Genomic DNA, 13,079 nt, shown 5'->3' on the forward strand with positions numbered 1-13,079 from the left:
TTCTTCTTGTTATATATTCATTCATTTCTATTCCTTGTCAGCAATGGATATGTATATTTTAGCTCTTCCTTAGCTCATGTTAAGATGTTCTCTTATACCATGATCTTCCTTCCTTCCATACCTACATATTTCATGTTTAGATCTTTTCTCGCTTAGAAAAAAATGCCAAAAAAAAACTAAAAACTTTAATATAATGGTAGTTGTACCTTGTACCTTACATGTGCTAATACATTTTTGTTTTAATAAATCTTTTCTTTCTTTCTTTCATCTTCTTCACATATTTAGGACTACATAAAGAGTGAACCCCTTCTTCAACTCCAAATAGATATTCCCAGGGTATATTGGTTGTAGTGTTTCTTTATTAATTTTTGGCTCTAGTTTTAATAGTCCTAGCTATCTTTTTGTGTACTATTTTCTCTATTTGGTGTGTATGGTTAGCTCTGTGCCATGAATCTCCAACCATGAAACCCTAGTCTGCCATAGAAAGCCTGCACTACATCCCTAGTTTTGCCAATAAAAAACACTGTAGCTTTCCAATAAACCTGATGAACAGCTTCACAATTTCTGAAGCCAGATGATAATGTAGATTCTTGTTCTTGTGTCTAATGTCATATGTTGCAAAGTAATTAATATCTCTTGTACAAATTACACTAATGTTGGTATATATTATGCTCTCTTCTATATTATAACATTCTAACCTTTTATTTATGGATATGGTGCTCGATTTGGTCACACTGTAATCTGTATCTGGTGTCTCATTTGTAATAGCTAGTTTAGTAACTACACAGATAAGCTTAATGTGATTTTTATAAAAATATTGTTATGAAATGGTGTTTCATGTGCTGGCCAAGGCTAGTTTGAAGGCCACACACTTCAATACCCTACTAGCATTTATAGATACGGAGTTTTATAATATCATGAAAAACAATCAATATAAAAAAGGACATTCTCTTTGTAACATTTTTGGCTTTCATTTTAATTTCATCTTTCTTTCTATTGTGATAGGAAAGCTGGATAGAAGTGCTATATTGAAGGCCATATGTACAGGATTTAAAGAAACTACTGAACCTCTAATTTGTTTGATTAGAGGTAGATTCCTAATTCTTTGCCTTAGAACACCATCATCTTCAAAATCCTATATGAAATCTATATGACCATTTCATTTCTTCAATATAACCTATAGATGTCCCTATCTAACCATATATCTTTTAATTGCACATAATAACTAATTTATGTACTTTTTCATGACTACATTTTTGACTCATATAATTGTGATCTCTCTAGCACTATGATGTCATTTAATATGTCTTGCTAAAGCTTGTAAATTTTTTTCCTTTTTCCATGTCATGTAATATGTCTTGCCTTGTAGCTTATATGTTTTGAAATTTTTGTTAGGCCTTGTAGCTTATATAATTTGATTGCTGGAGAGCTTCTACAGCTAAGCAAGAAGGCCGTTGCTCAAGTTATATAGCCACGTGCTCAGGTATGAAAATTGTATATTTTTTAATCTAATGTATATTTTAAGTAGACTTTTAGCTTATATGTTTTGAAATTTCTTTTAGTGGCTTAATGGTGTAAGGTCTCTTGAAATAAGACCTTCAAGAAATTGGTCAAAGTTTTACAAATTATCTTATCCACAAATTTTCCTAGAGCAATTAACTAAATGTTATAAAAGGTGGTTGGGTTAAATGTCTTAGGAATAAAGTAAAAGAAAGTATTTTTAAAATATTAAAGTATTTAGCTAGGTCTAAGAAGATTTGTGTACTTTTGATAGTTTTTCTTAGTTTGTGAAAGTTGTAGACCAAAGTTTTCATAGCCCAATTTTTGCTTTTTGCGAAGAACGTTCATGTCAAATAATATAAGTGAAGAACAAAATAGGGAGACAATCGATATATTGTGGTCTAACTTGAAAAGAAAAGGTGATGGAAAATGTTATTGTCCTTGCAAAATTTGTAAGGGCTTAAACTATAGAAGACTACTAATCGAAACAGTTAAGAGACATTGTAGGGAGAATGGTCACATTGAAGGGGGGCATGACTATCATCCATTGGTAAGTTGTTGATTATATCATTTTAACAATTTATATACATATGAAATCACTTGATGATTAGTTGATGATCATGGTTTATTTATGGGAATCAATTTTATATAGGTTGATCTCCCCAAGGAAGTACATGATATGAACCACAACAATCCGAAGAATATAGTTTTCAAAGTAGAGAAACATGGAGGTGCGAATATCCAAGGTGAAGATAATGATCCCATGGAAGATGACTATCATGTGCTAGAAAACACAATTGAAGATGATGGTATAAATACATTGATCCATGACACATTTAGTCCAAGTGTATCTGATCATGATGATGATGATAGCCTCAATTTACCTCTACTTGAGAAGGCATACGAGCCCCTATAAAAAGACTCACAAACAACTCTTCTCTCTATTGTATTGTTGTTGTTGAACTTGAAGGTTATGATTGGTTTATCCAACATAACAATGTCACATATGTTAAGGTATGTCATAGATGTCTTTATAGTTAACAAAGTGTGAATAATGTACCACTAATATTGTTTATATTAACAACTTTTATTTTTTGCTGTATATTGATAGGTGAGTTTCTATTACCATCATTAAATATTCTGCCTCACTCATCGAGAATTATCTTCTGTTATGAAAGATATTGGAATGGAGTATCAAGCAATACATGCTTGTCCCCATCATCATATTATATATTATAAAGAACATGAATTTGCAACATAATGCCTTGTATGTCATACAAGTAGATATCAAATAGATTGACTAACAAAAAAGGTGCCTCAAAAGGTTCTTCATTACATCCCCATTATTCCACAGATGCGACAACTATTCAGCTGTAGTAGCTTGGCTCAATTTATGGATTATCATGCACACAATAGAAGTATTCAGCTGTAGTAGCTTGGCTCAATTTATGGATTATCATGCACACAATAGAAGTCGAGATGATATTATTTGAATCCCTACGGATGGTTCAACATTTATGCACATAGAGGAAAAGTGGCAACACTTCAAAGAAGAACCTCGTAATCTTAGGCTTTCATTAGCAACGGACGGTGTCAATCCATTTGGAGAGATGAGATTTGTTTACTTGGTGTGGCCTATTTTTGTTATTAACAATAACATTCCTCCATGGATGTAAATAAAGAGGGAGCACATTATGTTGGCAATGATTGTTCTAGGTATCTTATCATTTGATAGTTATTAATTTACATGTACTTACAAATCTTGCAGTAAAATGGTTACAATAATTATGTAATGTTACTATTCATTCAAGTAGGTAAATATCAAGTTAGAGATATGAATGTATATATTGAGCCTCTTATCAATGAGTTGGTGGAGTTATGGAATGATGTCACTATGTATGACATGTCTAGACCAATAGGACAAAGAAAATTTCAATTCCATTCAATACTTGCATGGAAAATACATGATGCCCTAGGGCTAACTCATTTTTGTTGTATGTTATAGTGAATTCAAGTTGTACACAATAATTCTAATTATAAAAATAAACATATTTAATAATCCAATTATATCATTGTCTTGTAGGTCTTCAAACAAAGGGAAAATTTGCATGTCCAGTTTGTGGTCCAAAGATGAAATCTTGTCATTCAAAAAGTTTAGGAAAGTAGGTGTTTGATGAGTGTAGACACTTCCCCCACAGGAATCATAAGTATCAAAGTATGGAAAAACAACTTTTCAATGGGAAAGAAGAGACCACATGAAAGCCACAAAGAATGACACCTCACCTATGGAAGTTGGAATATAATAGAATTAATTGTCCAGGTAATGTTATTCCACCTAATGGTTTATGTTTGTAATTTATATATTTCTATTGTTATTTTTGTTTACTAATTGTGTAATTGATGATTGTGAAGGTCATCAAGGTAGTACTAATAACCTTCGAAAGGGACTAAAAAGCTATCCTAGACAATTTAGCAAGTTGCCCTACTACAAGCACTTACAAATTGTGCATTTGTTTGAAACTATGCATATTGGAAAGAATATCACAAAGACATTGTGGAAAATATTGGATGGAAGGCGTGACAAAAAAAAAATTGTTAAAATTTGTAATGACATTCATGAATCCAATCATGCATTGAAGAATTTCATTCACTCAAATAGCAACAGAGATCAAATTAATATAAGTTCCCTTCCTTGGTTATTAATGGAGCAACAAAGTGATACCATAAAAGAACTCATACGAAAAATTTCATTTCCCATAGGATTAGCTGCGAACATAAACAATCTCATATAAAAAAATAAAAAGTGAATTTGGGCCAAGGCTCAAAACGCATGATTGGCATACTTTCATCAAGGTAAGTTATGTTCTTTTGTATTTACAATATATTCATAAACTATGTGTATTGTTCATTATGTTATGTTAGAAAATAATGAAATGATTGGTTTATAAGTACTGTAGTACATGCTTCCTCTTTCTCTCCAAGAGCCCTTTAACAATAACAACAAACAAGTGATATACGATCTTGGAAAATACATGAGGTAAGGAGTAATATCTATTCAATTTTTTGTATATATTTATTATATTTGTGATTTATTTTTCTTGCTATGTAATCTATTGTATATTATTTTGTAAAGTCTCATAACTATATTTTTTTGTGACTTGAATCTCTTAATGTAGGTAGTTGTCATCTAAAGAAATCCATAAAGAAGATATAAACTATTGGAAGAGAAGAATTCCTCATTTACTGTGTGAAATGCAAAAGTGTCTACCTCCAACTTTTTTCAATGCACAGGAACACTACCTCATACAGCCAGTTGAGGAGATTGAATTGTGTGGACTTGTACACACTAGGTCAATGTGGATGGTTGAGAGGCACTTGAAATCTTTGAAGGATTTGGTTTGACAAAGAGCACATCCTGAGGGTTCTATGCTAGAGGGATATATGGTATACCAAACTATGGTGTACATTACTGAATATCTTCCTAAGTTTGCATCAAATATCCATGTAGATTGCATTTGGGATCTTGAGCCTTTTAAAAAATTAGAAGGGGAGTGCTTGATGGGGAAAGGTACATTGAGGAAAGTGAGAGGTAATAAATTATAAGATGTTATTGTGATAAATTATTTCTTAATTTTCAAAATAAATCAGTTGTAAGTTGTCTATATTTTTTTTGTACAGGTGCTCGAGAGTGGAATGCACTGCATTTGTATATTGCAAACAATCTTGATTGGATAATGGTATGGATTGAACGATGTCAACATTCTTGTTGGAGATTAACATGGGAAGGTGTATCTTCATTGGTTATAGAAGCTCATCATAATGGAGATTCCAATGTTATGCAAAGGGAAATAGATTTAGCACATGGTTTAAGAGATTTCCAGGTACATACAAATTTATTAATCACCCGTATGTTTATCAACTCATGATACAATAATTTTGACATGTTTCACATATTATTGTAGGTTAAACACCACAAGGCCATGTTCTGTAATGGTCAAAAATTTCTCGTCAAAGTGTTGGATGACACGAAGAAAACTTGTGATTCAGGAATAACTGCAGTCTTTCAAGTGACTAATATTTCATCTAGAAATGACTTACATCCTCTAGAGTTTGAAAATCGATACTATGGCATTTTGGATGATATACTTGAGTGTGACTTTAGTTCCTTCAAATTAGTACTCTTTGTTGTCAAATGGTATAGGCTACGACTTAATCTAAATGATCTTGATAGAACTATTATTGATCATAGTAATGGATTTACAATGGTTAATACAAGGTCATTTGAGCCAGCTAGGGATGAGCTCTATGTTCTTCCAAGCCAATGTGAGTAGGTATTTTACTCAGAGGTTCCACATAAACTGGGTTGGTCATTTGTTGTTAGACATGAACCGAGAGGAAGGCCAATAAAGTATAATGCGATGGAAGAAGAAGATGCCAAAGAAGTAGAAGATGATGTAGATGCTACTACTAATGATAATGATGAAGATGATGTTGATGTTGATGATGATGATGTTGATGATGATGACAACGACGATGACGATGATGGTGAGGATGATGGTGAGGATGATGATGATGAAATTTAGAGGTATGCCATCAATCCTTAATCTATTTAATATATATTTCTTGATAGAAATATATTTGTCTTATATGGTTACATAGTTTATTCATTATCTATTTAAAAGCTACAAGTTTCAACTAGAAATAAAATACTGCTAATCTAAATTAACTATTAATCTAAATTAATTAAATAAAACTATTTAAAAAACATATTGATGCATGAATGTATTGAGCCTTATTTTCTTTCAAGTCAAAAGCATTTTTAAGTGTTTAGTTTAGAAAAGGGAATTCATTAAATATCTATAAAAGGGAGTTGTACCTAGAATAAAATTCATAGGGAAAACATAATATAAGTGCTTAGCCCTTCACTATGCCTACTTCCCTAGTAAGCTTATAATGTGAGCCTGATTTAAGTGTTATATTGTGTACCTTTCAATTTTTTAAATTTTTATGTGATGCTTATGATGGATGTGATTATGATTATGATGTGATTATGCTCATGATAATTGAATTACATTTGCAAGAAACTAAACCTCTTTCAAGAGCATCCTGCATAGTCTCATGGATCGATAGGTATAAGTCAATACTCCTTATAGATAGTCTATTTAATACACTTATCAATAGTAAGATTGATGTCTTCTAAGATCCCTTCCATTTGTAGGTACCAGCGAATAGGTGTTTGTCAGAATTTTCTTCCTTGAGTGAGGGAAATATAGGAATAGAAGAGGAAAGTGAGACATGTAGTTTATCTAGAACAGGGAGATTAACTAGAGGTCAAAGGACTAGAAGGAAATTCAATAAACACATGAAATTTTTTCTTGCTCAAGAGGGGTCATGTTCTTATGATGATGAGATGGAAGGTGACATCGAGGTGCCTTTGAGGTACCAACATCTACCAAAACATTGGGTACCCAAGGAAATTCCTCCAATAAACACTGATTTTTGTGTTAACAAGAGGATATATCGCATAGCACCATGATCGTTACATAGTTTGGGCCTATTTTCTATGGACGACATAAACATGTCTTACAACAAAGTTTCTGAATTGATGGAGTATGTTGGACCATGGTACGATTACAAAAGTTGGATGCATATTGTTCAATATAAAAAAAGTATGCGTAGGTATGCCCTCTCAAAAAATTATATACAACAGTAAGACAATAATCAAAATAAAATTGTGGCTATATACATTGATGGAAGGCCAAAAGTAACAGGGAATATTGCGAGTTTTATAAATAGTACATGACCTGGGTCAAGTATAAAGCAACCCAATTGCATATTTGAGGTGCGCAAGGGAAATTGTGTATTCATCTCAATACGTGCACGGGAAGAGCTTCTTATTGATTACAATTTGAACTGCATAGATACAAATGAGGCTACTATCATGCAGGTGGTACATACTATTAAACCAACTTCTAATCAATGACTCCAACATACCATTTAGTCAATAAATTTTTGGATAACAATTTTATACTTGATCTTTGACAAAGGGGCACAATATGGAGTAACCGCTTGGAGGGGATGCTAGTGATGTTCCCAGCTCATCTACACATGAGTAGGTAAAATGCATTGCAATTGTGCAAACTAGATAGAAGCAAAATGTTATTTTAAAAAAAAAAATTCTTCATTGTTTTGGAGTTATTTTGATAATACTAATACTATTGTTGTCACAGAGGGCCAGTGGTCAGAGGGAGGGAAAGGAACCTACGGTCCCTCAGCAGCCCGCTCTTGAGGAGGACCCTTTTTATATTGATTTAGCAAAGACCGATGACCCAATCAGTTCGATTAAAAAGTTGCTAAAGAAAATTGGCAAAGAAATTATACGTTTGGAAACCATTAAGCCTACTACTTAGGAAATAAAAAATAGGGCATTTGAATTGTTGCACACCTCTGAAACCTTAAAAGTAAGTATTAATGAAATTTTTAATTATAAGAAGAGTTCAATAATGGTTTTTATGTTATTCTCTTTTATGGAATTAATTAAAATATGGATGTGTTGTCTTTACAAAGTTTTTTGCATGATTTCAAGCCCCATTCCCATGATGAGGGTGTTGCAGGTGGTTCAGGTAGATCGCATGTTCCATTCCCCACTTGTGTTTTCCATTGAATATATATAGGAATTATCATAATCATTGATAATACATGAAATTAAGATTGAATTAATGCACGTGTTCTATATTTATGCATGCTCTAAAAAATTTATTCTTGATCTTTAGATCCTATGATGATTGTGCCTCCAGCCAAGACAACCACAAATCTCTTTCCGACTGCTGAGTCGACAACACGCAGCTTATAGGCATCAACTGTTGCACCATCTACCAGTACACAAATCCCTCTTTTTTCTCTCTTTTTTTATGTGTTTAGGTGTTATCTATTTACGATGTAGATTGTAATGACCCCCCTTTGGTAGTCACTCAACATTTAAACTTTTTCACAATTTTTTAACAACTATTTATTTGATATGCCTTTGGTTTTTATAATTCACGTGAATGATTAACCAATTTCACATGTCTACTATCTTTGAACTCAAATTTTTTTTTTTTTTTTTGTATTTTTCACATCTTCTTGCATGAATCATCACCTTCTTTTGACTGTTACAATTGCCGACTCTTGTTTAGTTTCTATTTCAATGAGTACACCAAGCCTGCACAAATTATACTTATTCACTATAGCCTGAATAGATTTACACTAACCACTAATGCTATTATGGCTTAATACATATCTTGTGGGTATGCATGGCCTTTCCTATAGATAGCAGTGAATGTGAATGTGCTTTGTATATGCCAATTCTTCCACCCATGAGTTCCAACAAATGTCTTCTTCTACTTAACCTATGCTTGTTCCACCATATCAATGAGGAATGGAGCTATCAACTTGCATAAAAGGGTATGGATAAACATTCTTGCACAACATTCTTGACACTGACACATAGATGTATAGCCTCATGTCCTTGTGATGCCTCAGGAAGCTCACGTGTTTCATTAGATTGTAGCAACTATAAATTTTCCTATCTGTTCCTTCCTTTAGCTATCTTAACATTGATCACTATCTCCATTGGAAGCCACATGATGAATTGTTATACTTTGCTTCTTCATGTCTATTCATTTGACTATCTTTTGCTAATCTCTTGTATTTTGTTATGTTTTGAGGATCAATTCCTTTCTACTTAAGCCTATATCCCTCATGTAATGACTTGGCATACCTTTTGTGACTATAGAGTGGTCAATTATTTCATAATTAAAATGGTGTGCATACTAAGCTGCAACATCTTTGCTACAATTAATTGATAAATACATGCATTATGGCTCCTATTTGATAGAGTATTTCCTGGTCCTATCATGTTGAAAGTGGAGTATATTCTCGAGTTGCAACATTGTATAGATGCAACAGATCAACCAGCTTGGAGGCTAAAGCCATTATTTGAGTTGTATAGCTATAAATATCTCTGTCCATGTTCTTACCATGTTTATGTTTACAAAATTTTCAAAAAATTTTGCCCTCAAATTCCCCATGATCTTAATATAATTAGTTATCCATTACACTCTCCAGTTGAACTCTGTTTAGCACGTGGATGACCAAGCCATGTTTTTTTTTGTGATATTTCATAAGAACATCTGGCATATATATCTGCATGGCAAAAATGTATCATGATTAGCCTTTAAACCATCTTCACATTAAAACATTTTTTCCATATGGCTCAGTTGAAGGCTGAAGTGATACTTCAGCATGATAATTAGATTCCACAAGATGGCTCTCAATTTGTTGTATATGAGGCTCTTGCTGTTCTTGTTCAAGAAAAGAATGTGATTGTTGGACTTTGAAGCTGAAGGCTTTCTCTTCCTAGATAAACCTCACTCAGACAGCATGCACTTGATGTTTTTTAAAAAATCTCTTTTAACATTTTAGAAAATAGTTTGTATGCATTCTCCCCAACTTCAGCTTCTTTTGGCATTATGCCAAACAACTCATGCCTGAGTTGATGCTGCAATTCAACTTCTGATATTCAAATCCACTAAAAATCAATGTTCTCTATGCAAAATTTATGAGAATCCTCATCAAAACTAATGGATGATTTTTTGCAAGGCTACTTTATGACATTCTTGGAGCAGACCACAACTAGAACAACATAATAGCTAGAGGTTAAAGATAATTCCTGTAGTTGTATGTGTTATCAAAGTTCAATAGTTTTTTTTTTACAACTTTTTAACATCAATTATTATTTGTTCTTTTATACTTCGTGACAAAGACTTATGAAACTTATGAAACTTTTTGCAATAGGAGCTGCAACATCATTTCCTGGATGTTCCTAGTACGAGAACGGTGAAGGATGTGATATTGATCGTCAGCGACGATGAAGGCATTCCATTAAAAGTAGCCAAAGTTCAAGGTACTTTAAATTTATTATTCTATAGTGATATAATAGTAATTTAGTTTTTTATCACTCTTCATTGACTAATGATCCCATGATTTTTTTGTAGGGAATGATGTTTTTTGGAAAAAATTTGGTGATGAGTGTTTGTGAATATTCGGTCCCACTGTGCATACCTGGTACAACATCATATCCTAACTAAAACCCCAAACCACTATTTTGATTTCATATCATTGCTAGAATAGTTTTCATTTTCATCCATTTCTTGAACTGTGTTAAAGGTAGCTTCACTTCATTTATGAGTCTAACATATTTTTTAAAACTTAAAAGGTGGAGTAACCAAGAAAAAAAGTTGAAGGATGATCTTATAGAGAGCATGAACCAACTCTTTGTACCTCGTGCATTTGAGAGAAACAAGCTCCTTGAAAAAGCTGGTTCATGTTTGAAGCATATTAGGGACTAGTATAGAAAACATTTATAGGATAACCCCAGGTAGGAGTGTCTGCCCTATGTTCCCGAGGCTGAGTGGTAGGCTTTGATTTTGGATGGAAAGTATAAAGCTGACAAGAAAAATGCAATTACACTAGTAGAGAGTACACCAAGGTATGTGATACTATTCAGAATGTAATTATGTACTAATTAACCTCTATATTTATACTATCTAACATATTTGAAACTTTTCATAGATTGCCTGACACATCAAAGGTAACAAATGGTTTTTAAAAACTTTAAGCATGAGGTGTAAGTATTATTAAATGAAAAATTGTATCAAATTCTTTATATATTGTGATGGGAAATGCTAGGATAGACTAGCTTGTCTATGCTCTTGATCCTCAACTTTTGCAACTTTTGTAGTTCCTTTTGATATTTTAACTACCCTCCATTGATTGATGAAACAATGCAAGTAAAATTCACCATACCACATAAAAATGCAGGGCTCAGAGTTCAAGAGATGCCTCATAGAAGAGGATAAGAGAATTGGCTTCCAACAAGGCTATAGAGCCATGGCTGAATGGCTACGAGTTGAAATCAGTGTGGAAGGTTCTAATAATGATGCATCTGAGCTACATGTAAATAAGCTAAATAAAATTTATTTCAAATTGAATACTTTACCAATTAGTCTATTTGATGTTAAGTTCCAACATAAAGTGAGTATATCTATTTTAAGCAAGCAATGATCACAATGTGTAGGATGTTGGAATGTAGGTTGACAATCCTTCTACATAATCTATGAATGTTGAAGGTTCACATGATGTGCATCCCAGTGGTGGAGGTGTTCATTTTCTATTAAATTTTTTATATGTAATTGCAATTGGTGTTATGATTAACGTAACTTTTTGTATAGCATCTGTAGAGGATCGAGGGATCGATGTTCATGAGCATGTTGATGTTGAGTCTAGACAAAATGATGTGGTCAGATCAGGTAAAGAGTGCCATAGTTATGTTATTTAAAATAATTAAATACTTGTAAAAATTATAATAAATTATTTTTAATTTAACTCTTTTATTTTTTACTGTAGACAACCCCACTTTGCAACAGCATAGGAATTTGAGATCATCAAGAATAGAGAAAAGAACAACTGATGAGGGGGGAATTGATGATGACACTAATGCTCCTCTTAGAGCTTACATAGAAAAAAGAAATAGAAAGAAAAAAAAGAAATGATTGTCATCTACATACCTTAATTGATAATGACTAAATTTTATGTCTTAATGAATTTAATTATGTGCTAATGAATGTTCATGAATTATGTGTTAGTGCAAAATATTGATGAATGTTGCATGTTTACAAATCTAATGTGTTAATGAATGTTATCATGTGGTATTGATTGAATGTTACATTTTATTAATGGTTGAAAGAATGAATGACTGTTAGATGTTAATAGGGAATGCAAAGTGATGTTAGGGCGAAGGGGGTGGGGCCAAATGAGCTTCCACCTTCACGTGGTTGGCCCTATTTAGTAGAGAATATTAAACTATTATCGAAACAAAGTGAAGCTCAATAAGATACTAAATATTTCTCTATTTTGTCCTATGTTTAGACTATTGTCCTATGCATCTAAGGCTTCATAGGACCACTAGAAGCTACAACTAGAATATGACCACTATAAGAGACAACCATATAACCAATAGGCTAAAACGGTAGGGAAATCCTGCACAACAATCTAAGAGATGCTCCTCCTAGAAATAATGTAATGTTCAAAAGAGGCTCTCTTCCATAAAGAAGAAGACTTTTGAGTCTTGACTATTTGTAAACTACTTATATTAAATCATTTTATAAATCTAAAGGGAATACCTTCATAGTCCACATTTTGAATCCAAAATCCTTTAAGATGCTCCAACTAGATTTTTCAAGCAATCTCTTAAAGATGTCCACCTCTAATAGGATCCTAACATAAGTAGAATGCATCATATCTAATGATTCATCATCAACCATCAAGAAATCACCAATAGCATCTTCCATAGCTTCTAAGAGGGAAAATACCCAAAGATGAAATGGAAGGTGGGGAAGCCTCACATAATTGGGAAACTTGGTAAAGGATTAGCTGGTGATGCTTTGTGAACTAAGTAAAAGAAGCAACACAAAAGGTCCTTTTTGTATCAAACTTAGCAATAAAAAATCCCTTGGCCATAGGAAAAATGTGAATGTTAC

This window comes from Cupressus sempervirens, chromosome 10, assembly GCF_028749045.1.
Source record: "Cupressus sempervirens isolate cs-2001-9-10 chromosome 10, ASM2874904v1, whole genome shotgun sequence".
Classification (NCBI taxonomy): domain Eukaryota; kingdom Viridiplantae; phylum Streptophyta; class Pinopsida; order Cupressales; family Cupressaceae; genus Cupressus; species Cupressus sempervirens.